Source organism: Pleurodeles waltl, chromosome 8 (assembly GCF_031143425.1).
Source record: "Pleurodeles waltl isolate 20211129_DDA chromosome 8, aPleWal1.hap1.20221129, whole genome shotgun sequence".
NCBI lineage: Eukaryota > Metazoa > Chordata > Amphibia > Caudata > Salamandridae > Pleurodeles > Pleurodeles waltl.
In genome coordinates this window covers 1,262,825,475-1,262,849,645 of record NC_090447.1, presented here as the reverse complement: position 1 = coordinate 1,262,849,645, position 24,171 = coordinate 1,262,825,475, and positions in this window count along the sequence as shown.

Genomic DNA, 24,171 nt, shown 5'->3' with positions numbered 1-24,171 from the left:
CAAAATGTCAGGTACTCCTTTGGGGTTATGAGGCCTAGAAAAACATCCCAGGGGATCTTATAACATGTCCAGCAACAGGGCAACGAAATCATGGGGAGACCATCCCCCCAAGAATACTACTGCATGTTCTTTGTTTCCCCTCTCATAGCCACAGTAGGCCTCTTTCAAGCACCCTATTGCTTTGGTAATAGAAAGTGCCACAAAACTGATCCCCAGCCCTTGTCTCACCCATTGCCCCTAACCTTTAGGGGTACCCCTGCCCCCCAAGGAAAGGAGCAATAAACAGGACACCCCCCCCAAAAAAAAAAAAACGCAGTCTGCACCATTCTGTGCCTCCTAGCACCACTTTAATAATGCACCGACACCCCTTTTAACACTGCTCCCCCAAATTTGACTGCCTCTTCTCCCCAAGAGAGGGGGCAGGGGGACTAACCTTTAGGGGTACCACTGCCCCCCAAGGAAAGGCACAATAAACAAGAGTGTGGGAGGGAACCCCACCCCCCCAAAAAAACGAAGTCTGCACCATTCGGTGCCTCCTAGCACCCCTTTAATAATGCACCGACACCTCTTTTAACACTGCTCCCCCACATTTGTCTGCCCCTTCACCCCAAGAGAGGGGGCAGGGGGACATAAAAATGATGGGGATTGCCACCAAAACCCCCCTCCTTTGTAATTCCCCCATTTGTGTCCAAGGGGTTGGGCTCTGCTTGCCACCTATTGGCTCTGCTCCACTCTCTCTTACTCACACTCCGGCCCTGTGGCCTAGACTCTTCCACCACCTTCTCCTGAATCCCTGGCCCTGTCTTTCCTCTGTGACCACCACCCACTCTTGCTCTCTGCCCTTTCTCCATCTATGTCCCCCTTTCTTCTCTAAGTCCAACCAACCACCCCTGCTAGCCTCCGCCATCTGCACCTCTCTCAGCCTGCCCCCTATCTCTCCTCACTCACCACCTGTGCTCCTTCTATTCCTGCCCTCTGACTCAGCCTGGACCTATCCTTGCTCTCTCTGCGCCTGCGCGCACACACACACACACACACACACCAACTGCTCTGCAATCCACCATTCACATGTCGACTCATGCTCTATCCACGCACACACAGCCATTGTACTTACCAATTTAGCAGCCATCTCTGACTTACCTCTGCTTTGCCGCCATCAGTCACCTGGTGCCGAGCCCGGGATTGGAACCCTGGTTGTCTGGTTGGAAGGCGGGAACTTACCCACTGGACCACAGTGGATTCCATATCTCTAGCTTGTCAAATCGTCCCTATATCATGGCTGTGAAGTGCCCTGTGTAGTAGAAGCCAGGAGCAGTGACATCAGGACCTTGATGTTGCTAATAGTGTCTCTTGCACAGTAAAAAGCCATGAAGGAGCTGTAGCTCAGTTGGTTGGGTGACTGCCTTTGGTGGAGCAAGCTACCCTTGGACAGGGGTTCGAATCCAGCCAGTGCCCAGAAACTACATTTAGCTAGAAAATACCAAGATATTTTTGTTTATTTAGAAATATTTTTTATACTTCAAAAAATGCAGCAACAATTGGAGTAACTATGTTTTTTTGTATTAGAGCCCCAAATTTACAAATTTTGTCCCTCCTGACCCACCCCCTCCCTCCTTTTGCTCAAGTAGGTAAAATAGGAGCAGCGCCTTATTTTCAATGATCAATGTGTTGATGTTTTCTTCAATTTGGTGTTTTGGAGAAGAGTAATATGGGCGATGGGGGAGCATAACTAAGATCTATTATCTGAGGGGGATGCCATCCAGGTAATAAAATAGGTTGAATGGTGTTGATTTTTCATTTTGGTGTGAGCCAAGCTCTGCCATTGGGTGGATGATGCTTGCCAAGTTGCCTAGGCATAAAGGCAGAGTATGAGAGCTTGCTATTGAAATGCTGGGTAAAGCTGTGTGCAGGTGAAAGAGCCTTTATTAGCTGCATTGAGAAGGTAGCATGTTGTATTTTTGAAGTGCTAAAAAAGGATAAAGTCAGGCCTTTGTCTGACTATTTCTTGAAGATGCATGATGCAAGAAGTGTGAGTATGGAGCAGCTGGCCTGTCGTGACCTAGCCCACTCTGGCATGCTGTACTAGGCCATGCCGTAGGACTGGGACCACCGGGATTGGGATTTTAAACACCCCAGTCTGGGACTGGGACTGGGACTGGGACTGCGACTGCGACTGGGATTTTAAACAACCCAGTCTTAGTCTGCAGCCTTTACAGTCAGCCCACGAACGCCCACGAACGCCCTTGTTCTGTATAGTGGATTACTGCAGGTAATTCGGGACCCTGCTAAATGAGGGTGGGGCACTTATCTGAAGGCTATTCGAGCGGAAGAATCCTTAGCCTAGGACAGTTTGGCAATTTAAGAAGTCTGCTGAATACCATATGTTGAAGGACGTATCACGCGGAAGCCAGCTAATGGCTCAGACCGAAGTAAGCATGGGAGGACTTTATTTGCATAGGACAGCCCCTTTCTCATTCCTAATATTATGCTGCAGTTGCTATGTAGCAGTACTAGGGGGCAGCTGTATGAACATAAAGCCACAGCGAGGCTTTAAAACTGTTTTTGTGGTGGGGGGTGGATTTGGAAGGAAAACAGCAAGATAAAAGTGTGAAAACATAGAGCAAGTGAGTGTGTCATCTGTCTCTTTGAAGAGACATGTGAAAGAAGAACAGCAGATCCACAGACCTCAGGTGGGAGAAGCATGGAAGAATATTCACCCCAAAATGAATACACTTACGCCTTCTCAAAGCTTCCATGTGTGATCTGATGCTTTGCAGGTTGAAGGATTTGCCATTTCTGGTTTATAAATGTGCACAGTTGGAAAGAGCCTATTCCTAGAATGTTAGAAGCACACTCTTTAGAAGTGTCCTTACAGCCAAAATGTCAGGTACTCCTTTGGGGTTATGAGGCCTAGAAAAACATCCCAGGGGATCTTATAACATGTCCAGCAACAGGGCAACGAAATCATGGGGAGACCATCCCCCCAAGAATACTACTGCATGTTCTTTGTTTCCCCTCTCTATACCATAGCCACAGTAGGCCTCTTTCAAGCACCCTATTGCTTTGGTAATAGAAAGTGCCACAAAACTGATCCCCAGCCCTTGTCTCACCCATTGCCCCTAACCTTTAGGGGTACCCCTGCCCCCCAAGGAAAGGAGCAATAAACAGGACACCCCCCCCCAAAAAAAAAAAACGCAGTCTGCACCATTCTGTGCCTCCTAGCACCACTTTAATAATGCACCGACACCCCTTTTAACACTGCTCCCCCAAATTTGACTGCCTCTTCTCCCCAAGAGAGGGGGCAGGGGGACTAACCTTTAGGGGTACCACTGCCCCCCAAGGAAAGGCACAATAAACAAGAGTGTGGGAGGGAACCCCACCCCCCCAAAAAAACGAAGTCTGCACCATTCGGTGCCTCCTAGCACCCCTTTAATAATGCACCGACACCTCTTTTAACACTGCTCCCCCACATTTGTCTGCCCCTTCACCCCAAGAGAGGGGGCAGGGGGACATAAAAATGATGGGGATTGCCACCAAAACCCCCCTCCTTTGTAATTCCCCCATTTGTGTCCAAGGGGTTGGGCTCTGCTTGCCACCTATTGGCTCTGCTCCACTCTCTCTTACTCACACTCCGGCCCTGTGGCCTAGACTCTTCCACCACCTTCTCCTGAATCCCTGGCCCTGTCTTTCCTCTGTGACCACCACCCACTCTTGCTCTCTGCCCTTTCTCCATCTATGTCCCCCTTTCTTCTCTAAGTCCAACCAACCACCCCTGCTAGCCTCCGCCATCTGCACCTCTCTCAGCCTGCCCCCTATCTCTCCTCACTCACCACCTGTGCTCCTTCTATTCCTGCCCTCTGACTCAGCCTGGACCTATCCTTGCTCTCTCTGCGCCTGCGCACACACACACACACACACACACACACACACACACACCAACTGCTCTGCAATCCACCATTCACATGTCGACTCATGCTCTATCCACGCACACACAGCCATTGTACTTACCAATTTAGCAGCCATCTCTGACTTACCTCTGCTTTGCCGCCATCAGTCACCTGGTGCCGAGCCCGGGATTCGAACCCTGGTTGTCTGGTTGGAAGGCGGGAACTTACCCACTGGACCACAGTGGATTCCATATCTCTAGCTTGTCAAATCGTCCCTATATCATGGCTGTGAAGTGCCCTGTGTAGTAGAAGCCAGGAGCAGTGACATCAGGACCTTGATGTTGCTAATAGTGTCTCTTGCACAGTAAAAAGCCATGAAGGAGCTGTAGCTCAGTTGGTTGGGTGACTGCCTTTGGTGGAGCAAGCTACCCTTGGACAGGGGTTCGAATCCAGCCAGTGCCCAGAAACCACATTTAGCTAGAAAATACCAAGATATTTTTGTTTATTTAGAAATATTTTTTTTACTTCAAAAAATGCAGCAACAATTGGAGTAACTATGTTTTTTTGTATTAGAGCCCCAAATTTACAAATTTTGTCCCTCCTGACCCACCCCCTCCCTCCTTTTGCTCAAGTAGGTAAAATAGGAGCAGCGCCTTATTTTCAATGATCAATGTGTTGATGTTTTCTTCAATTTGGTGTTTTGGAGAAGAGTAATATGGGCGATGGGGGAGCATAACTAAGATCTATTATCTGAGGGGGATGCCATCCAGGTAATAAAATAGGTTGAATGGTGTTGATTTTTCATTTTGGTGTGAGCCAAGCTCTGCCATTGGGTGGATGATGCTTGCCAAGTTGCCTAGGCATAAAGGCAGAGTATGAGAGCTTGCTACTGAAATGCTGGGTAAAGCTGTGTGCAGGTGAAAGAGCCTTTATTAGCTGCATTGAGAAGGTAGCATGTTGTATTTTTGAAGTGCTAAAAAAGGATAAAGTCAGGCCTTTGTCTGACTATTTCTTGAAGATGCATGATGCAAGAAGTGTGAGTATGGAGCAGCTGGCCTGTCGTGACCTAGCCCACTCTGGCATGCTGTACTAGGCCATGCCGTAGGACTGGGACCACCGGGATTGGGATTTTAAACACCCCAGTCTGGGACTGGGACTGGGACTGGGACTGCGACTGGGACTGGGATTTTAAACAACCCAGTCTTAGTCTGCAGCCTTTACAGTCAGCCCACGAACGCCCATGTTCTGTATAGTGGATTACTACAGGTAATTCGGGACCCTGCTAAATGAGGGTGGGGCACTTATCTGAAGGCTATTCGAGCGGAAGAATCCTTAGCCTAGGACAGTTTGGCAATTTAAGAAGTCTGCTGAATACCATATGTTGAAGGACGTATCACGCGGAAGCCAGCTAATGGCTCAGACCGAAGTAAGCATGGGAGGACTTTATTTGCATAGGACAGCCCCTTTCTCATTCCTAATATTATGCTGCAGTTGCTATGTAGCAGTACTAGGGGGCAGCTGTATGAACATAAAGCCACAGCGAGGCTTTAAAACTGTTTTTGTGGTGGGGGGTGGATTTGGAAGGAAAACAGCAAGATAAAAGTGTGAAAACATAGAGCAAGTGAGTGTGTCATCTGTCTCTTTGAAGAGACATGTGAAAGAAGAACAGCAGATCCACAGACCTCAGGTGGGAGAAGCATGGAAGAATATTCACCCCAAAATGAATACACTTACGCCATCTCAAAGCTTCCATGTGTGATCTGATGCTTTGCAGGTTGAAGGATTTGCCATTTCTGGTTTATAAATGTGCACAGTTGGAAAGAGCCTATTCCTAGAATGTTAGTAGCACACTCTTTAGAAGTGTCCTTACAGCCAAAATGTCAGGTACTCCTTTGGGGTTATGAGGCCTAGAAAAACATCCCAGGGGATCTTATAACATGTCCAGCAACAGGGCAACGAAATCATGGGGAGACCATCCCCCCAAGAATACTACTGCATGTTCTTTGTTTCCCCTCTCATAGCCACAGTAGGCCTCTTTCAAGCACCCTATTGCTTTGGTAATAGAAAGTGCCACAAAACTGATCCCCAGCCCTTGTCTCACCCATTGCCCCTAACCTTTAGGGGTACCCCTGCCCCCCAAGGAAAGGAGCAATAAACAGGACACCCCCCCAAAAAAAAAAAAAACGCAGTCTGCACCATTCTGTGCCTCCTAGCACCACTTTAATAATGCACCGACACCCCTTTTAACACTGCTCCCCCAAATTTGACTGCCTCTTCTCCCCAAGAGAGGGGGCAGGGGGACTAACCTTTAGGGGTACCACTGCCCCCCAAGGAAAGGCACAATAAACAAGAGTGTGGGAGGGAACCCCACCCCCCCAAAAAAACGAAGTCTGCACCATTCGGTGCCTCCTAGCACCCCTTTAATAATGCACCGACACCTCTTTTAACACTGCTCCCCCACATTTGTCTGCCCCTTCACCCCAAGAGAGGGGGCAGGGGGACATAAAAATGATGGGGATTGCCACCAAAACCCCCCTCCTTTGTAATTCCCCCATTTGTGTCCAAGGGGTTGGGCTCTGCTTGCCACCTATTGGCTCTGCTCCACTCTCTCTTACTCACACTCCGGCCCTGTGGCCTAGACTCTTCCACCACCTTCTCCTGAATCCCTGGCCCTGTCTTTCCTCTGTGACCACCACCCACTCTTGCTCTCTGCCCTTTCTCCATCTATGTCCCCCTTTCTTCTCTAAGTCCAACCAACCACCCCTGCTAGCCTCCGCCATCTGCACCTCTCTCAGCCTGCCCCCTATCTCTCCTCACTCACCACCTGTGCTCCTTCTATTCCTGCCCTCTGACTCAGCCTGGACCTATCCTTGCTCTCTCTGCGCCTGCGCGCACACACACACACACACACACACCAACTGCTCTGCAATCCACCATTCACATGTCGACTCATGCTCTATCCACGCACACACAGCCATTGTACTTACCAATTTAGCAGCCATCTCTGACTTACCTCTGCTTTGCCGCCATCAGTCACCTGGTGCCGAGCCCGGGATTGGAACCCTGGTTGTCTGGTTGGAAGGCGGGAACTTACCCACTGGACCACAGTGGATTCCATATCTCTAGCTTGTCAAATCGTCCCTATATCATGGCTGTGAAGTGCCCTGTGTAGTAGAAGCCAGGAGCAGTGACATCAGGACCTTGATGTTGCTAATAGTGTCTCTTGCACAGTAAAAAGCCATGAAGGAGCTGTAGCTCAGTTGGTTGGGTGACTGCCTTTGGTGGAGCAAGCTACCCTTGGACAGGGGTTCGAATCCAGCCAGTGCCCAGAAACTACATTTAGCTAGAAAATACCAAGATATTTTTGTTTATTTAGAAATATTTTTTATACTTCAAAAAATGCAGCAACAATTGGAGTAACTATGTTTTTTTGTATTAGAGCCCCAAATTTACAAATTTTGTCCCTCCTGACCCACCCCCTCCCTCCTTTTGCTCAAGTAGGTAAAATAGGAGCAGCGCCTTATTTTCAATGATCAATGTGTTGATGTTTTCTTCAATTTGGTGTTTTGGAGAAGAGTAATATGGGCGATGGGGGAGCATAACTAAGATCTATTATCTGAGGGGGATGCCATCCAGGTAATAAAATAGGTTGAATGGTGTTGATTTTTCATTTTGGTGTGAGCCAAGCTCTGCCATTGGGTGGATGATGCTTGCCAAGTTGCCTAGGCATAAAGGCAGAGTATGAGAGCTTGCTATTGAAATGCTGGGTAAAGCTGTGTGCAGGTGAAAGAGCCTTTATTAGCTGCATTGAGAAGGTAGCATGTTGTATTTTTGAAGTGCTAAAAAAGGATAAAGTCAGGCCTTTGTCTGACTATTTCTTGAAGATGCATGATGCAAGAAGTGTGAGTATGGAGCAGCTGGCCTGTCGTGACCTAGCCCACTCTGGCATGCTGTACTAGGCCATGCCGTAGGACTGGGACCACCGGGATTGGGATTTTAAACACCCCAGTCTGGGACTGGGACTGGGACTGGGACTGCGACTGCGACTGGGATTTTAAACAACCCAGTCTTAGTCTGCAGCCTTTACAGTCAGCCCACGAACGCCCACGAACGCCCTTGTTCTGTATAGTGGATTACTGCAGGTAATTCGGGACCCTGCTAAATGAGGGTGGGGCACTTATCTGAAGGCTATTCGAGCGGAAGAATCCTTAGCCTAGGACAGTTTGGCAATTTAAGAAGTCTGCTGAATACCATATGTTGAAGGACGTATCACGCGGAAGCCAGCTAATGGCTCAGACCGAAGTAAGCATGGGAGGACTTTATTTGCATAGGACAGCCCCTTTCTCATTCCTAATATTATGCTGCAGTTGCTATGTAGCAGTACTAGGGGGCAGCTGTATGAACATAAAGCCACAGCGAGGCTTTAAAACTGTTTTTGTGGTGGGGGGTGGATTTGGAAGGAAAACAGCAAGATAAAAGTGTGAAAACATAGAGCAAGTGAGTGTGTCATCTGTCTCTTTGAAGAGACATGTGAAAGAAGAACAGCAGATCCACAGACCTCAGGTGGGAGAAGCATGGAAGAATATTCACCCCAAAATGAATACACTTACGCCTTCTCAAAGCTTCCATGTGTGATCTGATGCTTTGCAGGTTGAAGGATTTGCCATTTCTGGTTTATAAATGTGCACAGTTGGAAAGAGCCTATTCCTAGAATGTTAGAAGCACACTCTTTAGAAGTGTCCTTACAGCCAAAATGTCAGGTACTCCTTTGGGGTTATGAGGCCTAGAAAAACATCCCAGGGGATCTTATAACATGTCCAGCAACAGGGCAACGAAATCATGGGGAGACCATCCCCCCAAGAATACTACTGCATGTTCTTTGTTTCCCCTCTCTATACCATAGCCACAGTAGGCCTCTTTCAAGCACCCTATTGCTTTGGTAATAGAAAGTGCCACAAAACTGATCCCCAGCCCTTGTCTCACCCATTGCCCCTAACCTTTAGGGGTACCCCTGCCCCCCAAGGAAAGGAGCAATAAACAGGACACCCCCCCCCAAAAAAAAAAAACGCAGTCTGCACCATTCTGTGCCTCCTAGCACCACTTTAATAATGCACCGACACCCCTTTTAACACTGCTCCCCCAAATTTGACTGCCTCTTCTCCCCAAGAGAGGGGGCAGGGGGACTAACCTTTAGGGGTACCACTGCCCCCCAAGGAAAGGCACAATAAACAAGAGTGTGGGAGGGAACCCCACCCCCCCAAAAAAACGAAGTCTGCACCATTCGGTGCCTCCTAGCACCCCTTTAATAATGCACCGACACCTCTTTTAACACTGCTCCCCCACATTTGTCTGCCCCTTCACCCCAAGAGAGGGGGCAGGGGGACATAAAAATGATGGGGATTGCCACCAAAACCCCCCTCCTTTGTAATTCCCCCATTTGTGTCCAAGGGGTTGGGCTCTGCTTGCCACCTATTGGCTCTGCTCCACTCTCTCTTACTCACACTCCGGCCCTGTGGCCTAGACTCTTCCACCACCTTCTCCTGAATCCCTGGCCCTGTCTTTCCTCTGTGACCACCACCCACTCTTGCTCTCTGCCCTTTCTCCATCTATGTCCCCCTTTCTTCTCTAAGTCCAACCAACCACCCCTGCTAGCCTCCGCCATCTGCACCTCTCTCAGCCTGCCCCCTATCTCTCCTCACTCACCACCTGTGCTCCTTCTATTCCTGCCCTCTGACTCAGCCTGGACCTATCCTTGCTCTCTCTGCGCCTGCGCACACACACACACACACACACACACACACACACACACCAACTGCTCTGCAATCCACCATTCACATGTCGACTCATGCTCTATCCACGCACACACAGCCATTGTACTTACCAATTTAGCAGCCATCTCTGACTTACCTCTGCTTTGCCGCCATCAGTCACCTGGTGCCGAGCCCGGGATTCGAACCCTGGTTGTCTGGTTGGAAGGCGGGAACTTACCCACTGGACCACAGTGGATTCCATATCTCTAGCTTGTCAAATCGTCCCTATATCATGGCTGTGAAGTGCCCTGTGTAGTAGAAGCCAGGAGCAGTGACATCAGGACCTTGATGTTGCTAATAGTGTCTCTTGCACAGTAAAAAGCCATGAAGGAGCTGTAGCTCAGTTGGTTGGGTGACTGCCTTTGGTGGAGCAAGCTACCCTTGGACAGGGGTTCGAATCCAGCCAGTGCCCAGAAACCACATTTAGCTAGAAAATACCAAGATATTTTTGTTTATTTAGAAATATTTTTTTTACTTCAAAAAATGCAGCAACAATTGGAGTAACTATGTTTTTTTGTATTAGAGCCCCAAATTTACAAATTTTGTCCCTCCTGACCCACCCCCTCCCTCCTTTTGCTCAAGTAGGTAAAATAGGAGCAGCGCCTTATTTTCAATGATCAATGTGTTGATGTTTTCTTCAATTTGGTGTTTTGGAGAAGAGTAATATGGGCGATGGGGGAGCATAACTAAGATCTATTATCTGAGGGGGATGCCATCCAGGTAATAAAATAGGTTGAATGGTGTTGATTTTTCATTTTGGTGTGAGCCAAGCTCTGCCATTGGGTGGATGATGCTTGCCAAGTTGCCTAGGCATAAAGGCAGAGTATGAGAGCTTGCTACTGAAATGCTGGGTAAAGCTGTGTGCAGGTGAAAGAGCCTTTATTAGCTGCATTGAGAAGGTAGCATGTTGTATTTTTGAAGTGCTAAAAAAGGATAAAGTCAGGCCTTTGTCTGACTATTTCTTGAAGATGCATGATGCAAGAAGTGTGAGTATGGAGCAGCTGGCCTGTCGTGACCTAGCCCACTCTGGCATGCTGTACTAGGCCATGCCGTAGGACTGGGACCACCGGGATTGGGATTTTAAACACCCCAGTCTGGGACTGGGACTGGGACTGGGACTGCGACTGGGACTGGGATTTTAAACAACCCAGTCTTAGTCTGCAGCCTTTACAGTCAGCCCACGAACGCCCATGTTCTGTATAGTGGATTACTACAGGTAATTCGGGACCCTGCTAAATGAGGGTGGGGCACTTATCTGAAGGCTATTCGAGCGGAAGAATCCTTAGCCTAGGACAGTTTGGCAATTTAAGAAGTCTGCTGAATACCATATGTTGAAGGACGTATCACGCGGAAGCCAGCTAATGGCTCAGACCGAAGTAAGCATGGGAGGACTTTATTTGCATAGGACAGCCCCTTTCTCATTCCTAATATTATGCTGCAGTTGCTATGTAGCAGTACTAGGGGGCAGCTGTATGAACATAAAGCCACAGCGAGGCTTTAAAACTGTTTTTGTGGTGGGGGGTGGATTTGGAAGGAAAACAGCAAGATAAAAGTGTGAAAACATAGAGCAAGTGAGTGTGTCATCTGTCTCTTTGAAGAGACATGTGAAAGAAGAACAGCAGATCCACAGACCTCAGGTGGGAGAAGCATGGAAGAATATTCACCCCAAAATGAATACACTTACGCCATCTCAAAGCTTCCATGTGTGATCTGATGCTTTGCAGGTTGAAGGATTTGCCATTTCTGGTTTATAAATGTGCACAGTTGGAAAGAGCCTATTCCTAGAATGTTAGTAGCACACTCTTTAGAAGTGTCCTTACAGCCAAAATGTCAGGTACTCCTTTGGGGTTATGAGGCCTAGAAAAACATCCCAGGGGATCTTATAACATGTCCAGCAACAGGGCAACGAAATCATGGGGAGACCATCCCCCCAAGAATACTACTGCATGTTCTTTGTTTCCCCTCTCATAGCCACAGTAGGCCTCTTTCAAGCACCCTATTGCTTTGGTAATAGAAAGTGCCACAAAACTGATCCCCAGCCCTTGTCTCACCCATTGCCCCTAACCTTTAGGGGTACCCCTGCCCCCCAAGGAAAGGAGCAATAAACAGGACACCCCCCCAAAAAAAAAAAAAACGCAGTCTGCACCATTCTGTGCCTCCTAGCACCACTTTAATAATGCACCGACACCCCTTTTAACACTGCTCCCCCAAATTTGACTGCCTCTTCTCCCCAAGAGAGGGGGCAGGGGGACTAACCTTTAGGGGTACCACTGCCCCCCAAGGAAAGGCACAATAAACAAGAGTGTGGGAGGGAACCCCACCCCCCCAAAAAAACGAAGTCTGCACCATTCGGTGCCTCCTAGCACCCCTTTAATAATGCACCGACACCTCTTTTAACACTGCTCCCCCACATTTGTCTGCCCCTTCACCCCAAGAGAGGGGGCAGGGGGACATAAAAATGATGGGGATTGCCACCAAAACCCCCCTCCTTTGTAATTCCCCCATTTGTGTCCAAGGGGTTGGGCTCTGCTTGCCACCTATTGGCTCTGCTCCACTCTCTCTTACTCACACTCCGGCCCTGTGGCCTAGACTCTTCCACCACCTTCTCCTGAATCCCTGGCCCTGTCTTTCCTCTGTGACCACCACCCACTCTTGCTCTCTGCCCTTTCTCCATCTATGTCCCCCTTTCTTCTCTAAGTCCAACCAACCACCCCTGCTAGCCTCCGCCATCTGCACCTCTCTCAGCCTGCCCCCTATCTCTCCTCACTCACCACCTGTGCTCCTTCTATTCCTGCCCTCTGACTCAGCCTGGACCTATCCTTGCTCTCTCTGCGCCTGCGCGCACACACACACACACACACACCAACTGCTCTGCAATCCACCATTCACATGTCGACTCATGCTCTATCCACGCACACACAGCCATTGTACTTACCAATTTAGCAGCCATCTCTGACTTACCTCTGCTTTGCCGCCATCAGTCACCTGGTGCCGAGCCCGGGATTCGAACCCTGGTTGTCTGGTTGGAAGGCGGGAACTTACCCACTGGACCACAGTGGATTCCATATCTCTAGCTTGTCAAATCGTCCCTATATCATGGCTGTGAAGTGCCCTGTGTAGTAGAAGCCAGGAGCAGTGACATCAGGACCTTGATGTTGCTAATAGTGTCTCTTGCACAGTAAAAAGCCATGAAGGAGCTGTAGCTCAGTTGGTTGGGTGACTGCCTTTGGTGGAGCAAGCTACCCTTGGTCAGGGGTTCGAATCCAGCCAGTGCCCAGAAACTACATTTAGCTAGAAAATACCAAGATATTTTTGTTTATTTAGAAATATTTTTTTTACTTCAAAAAATGCAGCAACAATTGGAGTAACTATGTTTTTTTGTATTAGAGCCCCAAATTTACAAATTTTGTCCCTCCTGACCCACCCCCTCCCTCCTTTTGCTCAAGTAGGTAAAATAGGAGCAGCGCCTTATTTTCAATGATCAATGTGTTGATGTTTTCTTCAATTTGGTGTTTTGGAGAAGAGTAATATGGGCGATGGGGGAGCATAACTAAGATCTATTATCTGAGGGGGATGCCATCCAGGTAATAAAATAGGTTGAATGGTGTTGATTTTTCATTTTGGTGTGAGCCAAGCTCTGCCATTGGGTGGATGATGCTTGCCAAGTTGCCTAGGCATAAAGGCAGAGTATGAGAGCTTGCTACTGAAATGCTGGGTAAAGCTGTGTGCAGGTGAAAGAGCCTTTATTAGCTGCATTGAGAAGGTAGCATGTTGTATTTTTGAAGTGCTAAAAAAGGATAAAGTCAGGCCTTTGTCTGACTATTTCTTGAAGATGCATGATGCAAGAAGTGTGAGTATGGAGCAGCTGGCCTGTCGTGACCTAGCCCACTCTGGCATGCTGTACTAGGCCATGCCGTAGGACTGGGACCACCGGGATTGGGATTTTAAACACCCCAGTCTGGGACTGGGACTGGGACTGGGACTGGGACTGCGACTGGGACTGGGATTTTAAACAACCCAGTCTTAGTCTGCAGCCTTTACAGTCAGCCCACGAACGCCCATGTTCTGTATAGTGGATTACTGCAGGTAATTCGGGACCCTGCTAAATGAGGGTGGGGCACTTATCTGAAGGCTATTCGAGCGGAAGAATCCTTAGCCTAGGACAGTTTGGCAATTTAAGAAGTCTGCTGAATACCATATGTTGAAGGACGTATCACGCGGAAGCCAGCTAATGGCTCAGACCGAAGTAAGCATGGGAGGACTTTATTTGCATAGGACAGCCCCTTTCTCATTCCTAATATTATGCTGCAGTTGCTATGTAGCAGTACTAGGGGGCAGCTGTATGAACATAAAGCCACAGCGAGGCTTTAAAACTGTTTTTGTGGTGGGGGGTGGATTTGGAAGGAAAACAGCAAGATAAAAGTGTGAAAACATAGAGCAAGTGAGTGTGTCATCTGTCTCTTTGAAGAGACATGTGAAAGAAGAACAGCAGATCCACAGACCTCAGGTGGGAGAAGCATGGAAGAATATTCACCCCAAAATGAATACACTTACGCCATCTCAAAGCTTCCATGTGTGATCTGATGCTTTGCAGGTTGAAGGATTTGCCATTTCTGGTTTATAAATGTGCACAGTTGGAAAGAGCCTATTCCTAGAATGTTAGTAGCACACTCTTTAGAAGTGTCCTTACAGCCAAAATGTCAGGTACTCCTTTGGGGTTATGAGGCCTAGAAAAACATCCCAGGGGATCTTATAACATGTCCAGCAACAGGGCAACGAAATCATGGGGAGACCATCCCCCCAAGAATACTACTGCATGTTCTTTGTTTCCCCTCTCATAGCCACAGTAGGCCTCTTTCAAGCACCCTATTGCTTTGGTAATAGAAAGTGCCACAAAACTGATCCCCAGCCCTTGTCTCACCCATTGCCCCTAACCTTTAGGGGTACCCCTGCCCCCCAAGGAAAGGAGCAATAAACAGGACACCCCCCCCAAAAAAAAAAAACGCAGTCTGCACCATTCTGTGCCTCCTAGCACCACTTTAATAATGCACCGACACCCCTTTTAACACTGCTCCCCCAAATTTGACTGCCTCTTCTCCCCAAGAGAGGGGGCAGGGGGACTAACCTTTAGGGGTACCACTGCCCCCCAAGGAAAGGCACAATAAACAAGAGTGTGGGAGGGAACCCCACCCCCCCAAAAAAACGAAGTCTGCACCATTCGGTGCCTCCTAGCACCCCTTTAATAATGCACCGACACCTCTTTTAACACTGCTCCCCCACATTTGTCTGCCCCTTCACCCCAAGAGAGGGGGCAGGGGGACATAAAAATGATGGGGATTGCCACCAAAACCCCCCTCCTTTGTAATTCCCCCATTTGTGTCCAAGGGGTTGGGCTCTGCTTGCCACCTATTGGCTCTGCTCCACTCTCTCTTACTCACACTCCGGCCTAGACTCTTCCACCACCTTCTCCTGAATCCCTGGCCCTGTCTTTCCTCTGTGACCACCACCCACTCTTGCTCTCTGCCCTTTCTCCATCTATGTCCCCCTTTCTTCTCTAAGTCCAACCAACCACCCCTGCTAGCCTCCGCCATCTGCACCTCTCTCAGCCTGCCCCCTATCTCTCCTCACTCACCACCTGTGCTCCTTCTATTCCTGCCCTCTGACTCAGCCTGGACCTATCCTTGCTCTCTCTGCGCCTGCGCGCACACACACACACACACACCAACTGCTCTGCAATCCACCATTCACATGTCGACTCATGCTCTATCCACGCACACACAGCCATTGTACTTACCAATTTAGCAGCCATCTCTGACTTACCTCTGCTTTGCCGCCATCAGTCACCTGGTGCCGAGCCCGGGATTCGAACCCTGGTTGTCTGGTTGGAAGGCGGGAACTTACCCACTGGACCACAGTGGATTCCATATCTCTAGCTTGTCAAATCGTCCCTATATCATGGCTGTGAAGTGCCCTGTGTAGTAGAAGCCAGGAGCAGTGACATCAGGACCTTGATGTTGCTAATAGTGTCTCTTGCACAGTAAACAGCCATGAAGGAGCTGTAGCTCAGTTGGTTGGGTGACTGCCTTTGGTGGAGCAAGCTACCCTTGGTCAGGGGTTCGAATCCAGCCAGTGCCCAGAACCTACATTTAGCTAGAAAATACCAAGATATTTTTGTTTATTTAGAAATATTTTTTTTACTTCAAAAAATGCAGCAACAATTGGAGTAACTATGTTTTTTTGTATTAGAGCCCCAAATTTACAAATTTTGTCCCTCCTGACCCACCCCCTCCCTCCTTTTGCTCAAGTAGGTAAAATAGGAGCAGCGCCTTATTTTCAATGATCAATGTGTTGATGTTTTCTTCAATTTGGTGTTTTGGAGAAGAGTAATATGGGCGATGGGGGAGCATAACTAAGATCTATTATCTGAGGGGGATGCCATCCAGGTAATAAAATAGGTTGAATGGTGTTGATTTTTCATTTTGGTGTGAGCCAAGCTCTGCCATTGGGTGGATGATGCTTGCCAAGTTGCCTAGGCATAAAGGCAGAGTATGAGAGCTTGCTACTGAAATGCTGGGTAAAGCTGTGTGCAGGTGAAAGAGCCTTTATTAGCTGCATTGAGAAGGTAGCATGTTGTATTTTTGAAGTGCTAAAAAAGGATAAAGTCAGGCCTTTGTCTGACTATTTCTTGAAGATGCATGATGCAAGAAGTGTGAGTATGGAGCAGCTGGCCTGTCGTGACCTAGCCCACTCTGGCATGCTGTACTAGGCCATGCCGTAGGACTGGGACCACCGGGATTGGGATTTTAAACACCCCAGTCTGGGACTGGGACTGGGACTGGGACTGCGACTGGGATTTTAAACAACCCAGTCTTAGTCTGCAGCCTTTACAGTCAGCCCACGAACGCCCATGTTCTGTATAGTGGATTACTGCAGGTAATTCGGGACCCTGCTAAATGAGGGTGGGGCACTTATCTGAAGGCTATTCGAGCGGAAGAATCCTTAGCCTAGGACAGTTTGGCAATTTAAGAAGTCTGCTGAATACCATATGTTGAAGGACGTATCACGCGGAAGCCAGCTAATGGCTCAGACCGAAGTAAGCATGGGAGGACTTTATTTGCATAGGACAGCCCCTTTCTCATTCCTAATATTATGCTGCAGTTGCTATGTAGCAGTACTAGGGGGCAGCTGTATGAACATAAAGCCACAGCGAGGCTTTAAAACTGTTTTTGTGGTGGGGGGTGGATTTGGAAGGAAAACAGCAAGATAAAAGTGTGAAAACATAGAGCAAGTGAGTGTGTCATCTGTCTCTTTGAAGAGACATGTGAAAGAAGAACAGCAGATCCACAGACCTCAGGTGGGAGAAGCATGGAAGAATATTCACCCCAAAATGAATACACTTACGCCATCTCAAAGCTTCCATGTGTGATCTGATGCTTTGCAGGTTGAAGGATTTGCCATTTCTGGTTTATAAATGTGCACAGTTGGAAAGAGCCTATTCCTAGAATGTTAGTAGCACACTCTTTAGAAGTGTCCTTACAGCCAAAATGTCAGGTACTCCTTTGGGGTTATGAGGCCTAGAAAAACATCCCAGGGGATCTTATAACATGTCCAGCAACAGGGCAACGAAATCATGGGGAGACCATCCCCCCAAGAATACTACTGCATGTTCTTTGTTTCCCCTCTCATAGCCACAGTAGGCCTCTTTCAAGCACCCTATTGCTTTGGTAATAGAAAGTGCCACAAAACTGATCCCCAGCCCTTGTCTCACCCATTGCCCCTAACCTTTAGGGGTACCCCTGCCCCCCAAGGAAAGGAGCAATAAACAGGACACCCCCCCCAAAAAAAAAAAAACGCAGTCTGCACCATTCTGTGCCTCCTAGCACCACTTTAATAATGCACCGACACCCCTTTTAACACTGCTCCCCCAAATTTGACTGCCTCTTCTCCCCAAGAGAGGGGGCAGGGGGACTAACCTTTAGGGGTACCACTGCCCCCCAAGGAAAGGCACAATAAACAAGAGTGTGGGAGGGAACCCCACCCCCCCAAAAAAACGAAGTCTGCACCATTCGGTGCCTCCTAGCACCCCTTTAATAATGCACCGACACCTCTTTTAACACTGCTCCCCCACATTTGTCTGCCCCTTCACCCCAAGAGAGGGGGCAGGGGGACATAAAAATGATGGGGATTGCCACCAAAACCCCCCTCCTTTGTAATTCCCCCATTTGTGTCCAAGGGGTTGGGCTCTGCTTGCCACCTATTGGCTCTGCTCCACTCTCTCTTACTCACACTCCGGCCCTGTGGCCTAGACTCTTCCACCACCTTCTCCTGAATCCCTGGCCCTGTCTTTCCTCTGTGACCACCACCCACTCTTGCTCTCTGCCCTTTCTCCATCTATGTCCCCCTTTCTTCTCTAAGTCCAACCAACCACCCTTGCTAGCCTCCGCCATCTGCACCTCTCTCAGCCTGCCCCCTATCTCTCCTCACTCACCACCTGTGCTCCTTCTATTCCTGCCCTCTGACTCAGCCTGGACCTATCCTTGCTCTCTCTGCGCCTGCGCGCACACACACACACACACACACCAACTGCTCTGCAATCCACCATTCACATGTCGACTCATGCTCTATCCACGCACACACAGCCATTGTACTTACCAATTTAGCAGCCATCTCTGACTTACCTCTGCTTTGCCGCCATCAGTCACCTGGTGCCGAGCCCGGGATTGGAACCCTGGTTGTCTGGTTGGAAGGCGGGAACTTACCCACTGGACCACAGTGGATTCCATATCTCTAGCTTGTCAAATCGTCCCTATATCATGGCTGTGAAGTGCCCTGTGTAGTAGAAGCCAGGAGCAGTGACATCAGGACCTTGATGTTGCCAATAGTGTCTCTTGCACAGTAAAAAGCCATGAAGGAGCTGTAGCTCAGTTGGTTGGGTGACTGCCTTTGGTGGAGCAAGCTACCCTTGGACAGGGGTTCGAATCCAGCCAGTGCCCAGAAACTACATTTAGCTAGAAAATACCAAGATATTTTTGTTTATTTAGAAATATTTTTTTTACTTCAAAAAATGCAGCAACAATTGGAGTAACTATGTTTTTTTGTATTAGAGCCCCAAATTTACAAATTTTGTCCCTCCTGACCCACCCCCTCCCTCCTTTTGCTCAAGTAGGTAAAATAGGAGCAGCGCCTTATTTTCAATGATCAATGTGTTGATGTTTTCTTCAATTTGGTGTTTTGGAGAAGAGTAATATGGGCGATGGGGGAGCATAACTAAGATCTATTATCTGAGGGGGATGCCATCCAGGTAATAAAATAGGTTGAATGGTGTTGATTTTTCATTTTGGTGTGAGCCAAGCTCTGCCATTGGGTGGATGATGCTTGCCAAGTTGCCTAGGCATAAAGGCAGAGTATGAGAGCTTGCTACTGAAATGCTGGGTAAAGCTGTGTGCAGGTGAAAGAGCCTTTATTAGCTGCATTGAGAAGGTAGCATGTTGTATTTTTGAAGTGCTAAAAAAGGATAAAGTCAGGCCTTTGTCTGACTATTTCTTGAAGATGCATGATGCAAGAAGTGTGAGTATGGAGCAGCTGGCCTGTCGTGACCTAGCCCACTCTGGCATGCTGTACTAGGCCATGCCGTAGGACTGGGACCACCGGGATTGGGATTTTAAACACCCCAGTCTGGGACTGGGACTGGGACTGGGACTGGGACTGCGACTGGGACTGGGATTTTAAACAACCCAGTCTTAGTCTGCAGCCTTTACAGTCAGCCCACGAACGCCCATGTTCTGTATAGTGGATTACTGCAGGTAATTCGGGACCCTGCTAAATGAGGGTGGGGCACTTATCTGAAGGCTATTCGAGCGGAAGAATCCTTAGCCTAGGACAGTTTGGCAATTTAAGAAGTCTGCTGAATACCATATGTTGAAGGACGTATCACGCGGAAGCCAGCTAATGGCTCAGACCGAAGTAAGCATGGGAGGACTTTATTTGCATAGGACAGCCCCTTTCTCATTCCTAATATTATGCTGCAGTTGCTATGTAGCAGTACTAGGGGGCAGCTGTATGAACATAAAGCCACAGCGAGGCTTTAAAACTGTTTTTGTGGTGGGGGGTGGATTTGGAAGGAAAACAGCAAGATAAAAGTGTGAAAACATAGAGCAAGTGAGTGTGTCATCTGTCTCTTTGAAGAGACATGTGAAAGAAGAACAGCAGATCCACAGACCTCAGGTGGGAGAAGCATGGAAGAATATTCACCCCAAAATGAATACACTTACGCCATCTCAAAGCTTCCATGTGTGATCTGATGCTTTGCAGGTTGAAGGATTTGCCATTTCTGGTTTATAAATGTGCACAGTTGGAAAGAGCCTATTCCTAGAATGTTAGTAGCACACTCTTTAGAAGTGTCCTTACAGCCAAAATGTCAGGTACTCCTTTGGGGTTATGAGGCCTAGAAAAACATCCCAGGGGATCTTATAACATGTCCAGCAACAGGGCAACGAAATCATGGGGAGACCATCCCCCCAAGAATACTACTGCATGTTCTTTGTTTCCCCTCTCTATACCATAGCCACAGTAGGCCTCTTTCAAGCACCCTATTGCTTTGGTAATAGAAAGTGCCACAAAACTGATCCCCAGCCCTTGTCTCACCCATTGCCCCTAACCTTTAGGGGTACCCCTGCCCCCCAAGGAAAGGAGCAATAAACAGGACACCCCCCCCCAAAAAAAAAAAACGCAGTCTGCACCATTCTGTGCCTCCTAGCACCACTTTAATAATGCACCGACACCCCTTTTAACACTGCTCCCCCAAATTTGACTGCCTCTTCTCCCCAAGAGAGGGGGCAGGGGGACTAACCTTTAGGGGTACCACTGCCCCCCAAGGAAAGGCACAATAAACAAGAGTGTGGGAGGGAACCCCACCCCCCCAAAAAAACGAAGTCTGCACCATTCGGTGCCTCCTAGCACCCCTTTAATAATGCACCGACACCTCTTTTAACACTGCTCCCCCACATTTGTCTGCCCCTTCACCCCAAGAGAGGGGGCAGGGGGACATAAAAATGATGGGGATTGCCACCAAAACCCCCCTCCTTTGTAATTCCCCCATTTGTGTCCAAGGGGTTGGGCTCTGCTTGCCACCTATTGGCTCTGCTCCACTCTCTCTTACTCACACTCCGGCCCTGTGGCCTAGACTCTTCCACCACCTTCTCCTGAATCCCTGGCCCTGTCTTTCCTCTGTGACCACCACCCACTCTTGCTCTCTGCCCTTTCTCCATCTATGTCCCCCTTTCTTCTCTAAGTCCAACCAACCACCCCTGCTAGCCTCCGCCATCTGCACCTCTCTCAGCCTGCCCCCTATCTCTCCTCACTCACCACCTGTGCTCCTTCTATTCCTGCCCTCTGACTCAGCCTGGACCTATCCTTGCTCTCTCTGCGCCTGCGCGCACACACACACACACACACACACCAACTGCTCTGCAATCCACCATTCACATGTCGACTCATGCTCTATCCACGCACACACAGCCATTGTACTTACCAATTTAGCAGCCATCTCTGACTTACCTCTGCTTTGCCGCCATCAGTCACCTGGTGCCGAGCCCGGGATTGGAACCCTGGTTGTCTGGTTGGAAGGCGGGAACTTACCCACTGGACCACAGTGGATTCCATATCTCTAGCTTGTCAAATCGTCCCTATATCATGGCTGTGAAGTGCCCTGTGTAGTAGAAGCCAGGAGCAGTGACATCAGGACCTTGATGTTGCTAATAGTGTCTCTTGCACAGTAAAAAGCCATGAAGGAGCTGTAGCTCAGTTGGTTGGGTGACTGCCTTTGGTGGAGCAAGCTACCCTTGGACAGGGGTTCGAATCCAGCCAGTGCCCAGAAACTACATTTAGCTAGAAAATACCAAGATATTTTTGTTTATTTAGAAATATTTTTTATACTTCAAAAAATGCAGCAACAATTGGAGTAACTATGTTTTTTTGTATTAGAGCCCCAAATTTACAAATTTTGTCCCTCCTGACCCACCCCCTCCCTCCTTTTGCTCAAGTAGGTAAAATAGGAGCAGCGCCTTATTTTCAATGATCAATGTGTTGATGTTTTCTTCAATTTGGTGTTTTGGAGAAGAGTAATATGGGCGATGGGGGAGCATAACTAAGATCTATTATCTGAGGGGGATGCCATCCAGGTAATAAAATAGGTTGAATGGTGTTGATTTTTCATTTTGGTGTGAGCCAAGCTCTGCCATTGGGTGGATGATGCTTGCCAAGTTGCCTAGGCATAAAGGCAGAGTATGAGAGCTTGCTATTGAAATGCTGGGTAAAGCTGTGTGCAGGTGAAAGAGCCTTTATTAGCTGCATTGAGAAGGTAGCATGTTGTATTTTTGAAGTGCTAAAAAAGGATAAAGTCAGGCCTTTGGCTGACTATTTCTTGAAGATGCATGATGCAAGAAGTGTGAGTATGGAGCAGCTGGCCTGTCGTGACCTAGCCCACTCTGGCATGCTGTACTAGGCCATGCCGTAGGACTGGGACCACCGGGATTGGGATTTTAAACACCCCAGTCTGGGACTGGGACTGGGACTGGGACTGCGACTGCGACTGGGATTTTAAACAACCCAGTCTTAGTCTGCAGCCTTTACAGTCAGCCCACGAACGCCCACGAACGCCCTTGTTCTGTATAGTGGATTACTGCAGGTAATTCGGGACCCTGCTAAATGAGGGTGGGGCACTTATCTGAAGGCTATTCGAGCGGAAGAATCCTTAGCCTAGGACAGTATGGCAATTTAAGAAGTCTGCTGAATACCATATGTTGAAGGACGTATCACGCGGAAGCCAGCTAATGGCTCAGACCGAAGTAAGCATGGGAGGACTTTATTTGCATAGGACAGCCCCTTTCTCATTCCTAATATTATGCTGCAGTTGCTATGTAGCAGTACTAGGGGGCAGCTGTATGAACATAAAGCCACAGCGAGGCTTTAAAACTGTTTTTGTGGTGGGGGGTGGATTTGGAAGGAAAACAGCAAGATAAAAGTGTGAAAACATAGAGCAAGTGAGTGTGTCATCTGTCTCTTTGAAGAGACATGTGAAAGAAGAACAGCAGATCCACAGACCTCAGGTGGGAGAAGCATGGAAGAATATTCACCCCAAAATGAATACACTTACGCCTTCTCAAAGCTTCCATGTGTGATCTGATGCTTTGCAGGTTGAAGGATTTGCCATTTCTGGTTTATAAATGTGCACAGTTGGAAAGAGCCTATTCCTAGAATGTTAGAAGCACACTCTTTAGAAGTGTCCTTACAGCCAAAATGTCAGGTACTCCTTTGGGGTTATGAGGCCTAGAAAAACATCCCAGGGGATCTTATAACATGTCCAGCAACAGGGCAACGAAATCATGGGGAGACCATCCCCCCAAGAATACTACTGCATGTTCTTTGTTTCCCCTCTCTATACCATAGCCACAGTAGGCCTCTTTCAAGCACCCTATTGCTTTGGTAATAGAAAGTGCCACAAAACTGATCCCCAGCCCTTGTCTCACCCATTGCCCCTAACCTTTAGGGGTACCCCTGCCCCCCAAGGAAAGGAGCAATAAACAGGACACCCCCCCCCAAAAAAAAAAAACGCAGTCTGCACCATTCTGTGCCTCCTAGCACCACTTTAATAATGCACCGACACCCCTTTTAACACTGCTCCCCCAAATTTGACTGCCTCTTCTCCCCAAGAGAGGGGGCAGGGGGACTAACCTTTAGGGGTACCACTGCCCCCCAAGGAAAGGCACAATAAACAAGAGTGTGGGAGGGAACCCCACCCCCCCAAAAAAACGAAGTCTGCACCATTCGGTGCCTCCTAGCACCCCTTTAATAATGCACCGACACCTCTTTTAACACTGCTCCCCCACATTTGTCTGCCCCTTCACCCCAAGAGAGGGGGCAGGGGGACATAAAAATGATGGGGATTGCCACCAAAACCCCCCTCCTTTGTAATTCCCCCATTTGTGTCCAAGGGGTTGGGCTCTGCTTGCCACCTATTGGCTCTGCTCCACTCTCTCTTACTCACACTCCGGCCCTGTGGCCTAGACTCTTCCACCACCTTCTCCTGAATCCCTGGCCCTGTCTTTCCTCTGTGACCACCACCCACTCTTGCTCTCTGCCCTTTCTCCATCTATGTCCCCCTTTCTTCTCTAAGTCCAACCAACCACCCCTGCTAGCCTCCGCCATCTGCACCTCTCTCAGCCTGCCCCCTATCTCTCCTCACTCACCACCTGTGCTCCTTCTATTCCTGCCCTCTGACTCAGCCTGGACCTATCCTTGCTCTCTCTGCGCCTGCGCACACACACACACACACACACACACACACACACACACCAACTGCTCTGCAATCCACCATTCACATGTCGACTCATGCTCTATCCACGCACACACAGCCATTGTACTTACCAATTTAGCAGCCATCTCTGACTTACCTCTGCTTTGCCGCCATCAGTCAC